This window comes from Ictidomys tridecemlineatus, chromosome 13 (assembly GCF_052094955.1).
Source record: "Ictidomys tridecemlineatus isolate mIctTri1 chromosome 13, mIctTri1.hap1, whole genome shotgun sequence".
NCBI classification, from domain to species: Eukaryota; Metazoa; Chordata; class Mammalia; order Rodentia; family Sciuridae; genus Ictidomys; species Ictidomys tridecemlineatus.
The window spans coordinates 66,435,155-66,440,368 of NC_135489.1; positions in this window are offsets into that span (position 1 = coordinate 66,435,155).

Here is a 5,214-nt window from a genome sequence, read left to right on the forward strand (position 1 = left end):
GTTTATTTCTCTTAGCATGATATTCTCCGAATCCAACTATTTACTGGAAAATGCCATGAATTTACTCTTCTTTAAAGCTGAGAAATATTCCTTTGGATATATATACCACATTTTCTTTATTCATTCAACACCTAGGTTGGTTTCATAGTCTAGCTATTATGAATTGAGCTGCTATAAACATTGTTGTGGATTTATCACTATAGTTTGCTGATTTTTAAGTCCTTTGGGAATAAACCAAGGAGTGGCATAGCTGGGTCAAATGGTGTTTTCATTCCCAATTTTCTGAGGAATCTCCATACTACTTTCCATAGCAGTTGCACCAATTTGCCGTCTCACCAGCAATGTATGAGTGAGTGTACCTTAATTTTAACACCAAATAGGAGCATCTACTTTGAGGGTTTGGAGTAGATGTTGAAATGAAAATTCTCTGATTAATTGAGGAGTGAGTTCCAGCTATGGAACGAAAAATCTGGAGGCTATTTTGTCTTGTTGAGTAGGTATAGTTTTAGCATTAAATGATCACATACAGTGGCTCCAGTTACATGCATTTTTTAGGATGATGCCTGAATATGTCATCTTTTTAAAACAACGCAGCATATTTCAGTAAAATACTCAGCATACTCATATTCAGCATACTCCAGTAACATAATATACAATACTGACACCCCCACATCCTCCTCCTCTTCATTCACAATGCTACAGAGGCTGCCACAAACCTACTCAGCAGAGCAGCCTCCTCACCAGAGGGAGCACTTATGGTGCTGACCTTATAGAGCAATTTCATTCAGGAATAGAGAGACTCAATTGTTCATAAGCCTGACATTTATTACTTGGAGATTCTTTCTCCACAGTACAAGCTGCTCTTTACAATTTTATCAAATAAAATGCTGCTTTTACCAGCACCTTACTTTCTTCTTTGCTTCCTCCCACCACTGTCTGCTTCCATCAACCCCATGGCCTTGCATGGGGCAATACTTCAGTTATGATTTGGATATGAAGCCCATGCCACACATAAAAAAGTTCATGTATTGAGTAATGCAGTAATGTTCAGAGGAGAAAAGAATGGGTTACAAGAGCTGTAACCTCATCAGTGGATTAATCCATTTGATGGATTAATAATTTAAATCAGCTACTGTGTGTTAATTATAGGCAGGAGGAGCATGGTTGGAGCAAATGGGTCACTGAGGGCATGACCTTGAGGACTGTATCTTGTCTCTAGCTTCTCTCCTTTCTCTTTCTCCCTTTCTGTCTCTGTCTCTCTCTCTCTCTCTCTCTCTTTACTTCTTGTCTACCATGAGCTGAGTAAATTTTCTCTACCATGGCTGACCATGGACTTAAACCTCTGAAAGTAGGGTCCCAAATAAACTTCTTCCTCTATGTTGTTCTTATCAGGTATTTGATCACAGTGATACAAATGTAGCACACACAAGTGCAAAATTTAGGGACCATCATCTGGAAAGCCTGTTGACTCCTTAAGCCAGACTGATGTCCACTGCAAAAGGTGTGTACTGTGTTTTTCTTCTTTTATTTAGGCAGACATTCATGGGAAAGAAGGTGTACAAAGGTGTTTCTTGTTTTTATTTCAAAATGCTTCAGTTTCTTCTTGGCATTTTGTAAGTTTCTAGGTCAGACCAAAACAAAGTAAATATATGATGATTATGCAGATCCCCCAAATGCTTAAAAAATAGAAGGAACACACATTAATTATTTCCCAGGTCAAAGGATGAGAGGACTCCATATATATCTCTGTAATTACATTCTTTTAATTAGCAGACCACTAGATTGCAGGAACCACAGTGCTTCCTATCTTGCTTTAGTTGTACTGAAATTTAGAGAATGGATAGTTCAGTGGTCTGCAGGCAAGGGGAAAATTTAAATGGATCACTAAATACTGTGCCAAAAATGAGTTGATAACATTATATATAAATACAGAGAATTTGGAGGATGTCCTTCCCCAAGTCTGAATCATAGATGGTGTCTAGTGCTGTTATGTAATGTAACCCTAGGAGAATGGAGTTGCAGGGAATTGGGGATAGTTTAAAAATAAGTATAATAGAACTCCTTTTATAGTCTCAAATACAACAAGGAGGTTCTTAAAACAGGGTAAAAGAGCTACATACAGTAGTGATTCTTAACCACTGACGGAAAAGCATTGCAAATAAACCAGCACATATGCATGCACCTTCATTTGATGTGTGGCACAAATCCTCTGTGGGAGTGAATCTGCTGATGAGGACTTGGTATCTTTTTGAACAGACAATATTCAGAAGTCACCACCCATGTTTTCTATTGTGGATTTCTTTACAGACAAGCATGAAGGTTCTTATTGTGAAGCAATCTGAGTACAAAATACTTCTAGATTTTTAACAATTTTTCTCCTCTATGCTGCATTATTTTCCATATCTAATTAATTTCTGTCTTTTTTCTTTTCCCAGCTTGTTTTATTGAATCTTTCCAAAACATTCAGGTTAGTTTTTATGGACGCAGCTGTTCTCCTTTCATGCTCATGTTGTATCAGTTTATGAGGGACTCAGGTAAATCATATAACTTACTTATATAAGTAAACCTCTTAAGAATAGGTTTGGGAGAAGATGAAACCAACTCTTGGTAAGCATGTGGCTCAAATATTAAATACCTTAGTGCCTGGTAAACCAGAGAGAAACTCATTAGTTTTTTTTTTAAAAAAGGAACTCAGCATGCTATGGACTGCAGACTATATGACCCAGAGAAAGAATGGACAATACCCATTAATGCAGCATGTCAGTCAAATACAGTTAAGCAGAAATTAGCTAAGAGAGCTTTTAAGGTATACTTAATGTGGGCTCAGGTTCATGTGCTAATATTAGCTATTGATCTCAGACAAAATGACATAGCTTCTCTGAGCTTCAGTTTATTTATGTGTACAATGAGAAGATATGACTAACTAGCCTATGTGAGCACACACTGGAAAACCACCCAAGACTCTTTTAGAGAGATGAAACATACTAACTAATATGTGTGGTTGCTCTGGTAACTATAATCTACACATATAAGCTCCTTTTGAACTTATTACTTTTAAATAATTTATAGCTTATAGAAATATCCTAAGAGTAGCAAAAAAAAAAAAAAACAGACACTAAAAGATTGTCCTACTCTTATCGTGTGTCACATTTGTTTTCTCATGCTTTCTATGGGTAGGCAGATGGGCAGACACAGGTAATGTATGTACATGCACAGTATTTTTCCGGCTATTGCAGAGTCAACTGAAGACCTCAGGCCCAGTTTCCTCAGCACTACAGTATGCATTTTCTAAAAACAGTTTATTTTCCTATGGTTATAAAAATAGTGATATTTAACAGTGATACCACGTTATCATTTAGTGCAAGGTTATTATTAGACATTTTTCAACTTTCATACCAATGACCTTTATGGCATTTTTATTTTCCATCCAGGATCTGGTAAGAGAGCACACAGTCCATTTGTTTTTCATTTTTCTTAAGTCTCAGCCTTTTTTTTTTTTTCAGGATATTGACATTTTTTTTGGTAGAATTTCCCTCCTATTTTCTGAATGTTTGACTTTTCCCAACATTTATATATTGAAACTATAATCCTCAATGTGGGAGTATAAGGAGGTGGGGCCTTTGGGAAATTTTGTTTTCATGTGGATGAAGCCTTTGCTGATGGATTAGTGCCCTTATAAAAGGGTCCCAAAAATATCAGCCCCTTCTTTAATGTGAGGCTACAGGGAACAAGGTCTTCTGATATGTCCTTATGCCTGGACTTGTTTTGCTGCAGGAATACTGTACATATGATGTGTCTTTCTTGATATGTCATTTTAAGTGTCATGTGAAACTGGTTTGCCTCATAATTGGTGATGTTAATATTTATTGCTTGGGTAGGTTGCTGTCACCAGGGTACTCCACTTTAATGTTACTGTTTTGTCTATTGAAATGAATAATCTCTGACGAAATATTTTGAGACAGTGTAAATAACTTGTCTTCATCCAATTTTTGTTTTAACATCCATTGACAATTCCTGCCTAGGTTAATTGTTACTGGTATGATGATGAAATGGTGATTTTTTTTTTCTGACTTATCATCTCTTATACATCATTAGGTATTTTGTTTCTGTAAGAAAGATTTTTCAGTTTTCCAACATGCTTCTGAAATTTTATTCGGTGGGTTACAATCATTTGAGTTACTTATTTAGATGTTCATTGGTCCTACATTTGGTCAGTTGGTGTCCCACCCAGCTGTTCCCTGTTTCCTTTATATATGTTTTTTCATCATTCTGTAAGCACTTCCTTTCTTTCTGAAACAGGATGTTTTAAATTCACCTTCTGCTTTCTCTTGCCCAGTCCAAAAGTCAAGCATTCCTTTAAGGAGTCTTGGTTTTCTTGAGTAGGGTGTGGCATTTAGAAACAAAGGTCAGAGTGCCACATGTGATTTTTGTTACTGGGATATCATTGTGCCTGGAAAGTAGAAGTAGGCAGATATAAGATATGTCTTTTTTTAAAAAATTTCTTTCTAGAATATTTTAATCTCTGTTGCTGTCCCATCTTTGAACTCAGGTTACTCATTGATAAAATAGATTGCTGAAAATTTGGACTTTGCTTCTCTGTAAGCCTAGAAACGTTTTCAACTCCAGGTTTGGGTTCTTTTACTAGCTAAGAAGCAAAAAGTTTCAGAGAGGAACAGAATAACTGTCTGTCCATGTCAGGAAATACAAAGAGCAGTCTTATCAGAAGGGATTAATAACTACTATTTATTTAACATTGGGTTTTCATATTGGAAACCAATTGCATTGTCCTTGTGATAGGATGAGAAATGAGAGAAGGTGAGGAATGGCTCAGTAAGAGCAGGGTGACTAAATCATGGGGAGTGACAGCCCTTTCACTTAGCTAGGCAGCATGGTGTTGACATGACCAGTGCAGGCTGCAAGACTCTCATCTGAAAACCTGAGATGCTGTAGTAACATGATTTCTGCCAGCTTTTCTTCTTTCCCTCTCTTATTCTGTACTAATCAGTAGCTCCGTTGAGATGTTTACAAGTCATGCCATCAAATATGGTCATTATATGCATCACTAAAAGATTTCCCTAGAGGTGAACTCATCTAATTTTCCTGAACATGTAACTTAAAAGGAAATTGTTTTTCTGTGGTTTTAGGGATGGAACCCAAGGCCTTGCCTATGCTAGGAAAGCCACTGAGATACATCCCCAAAGAGCATTGTGATCC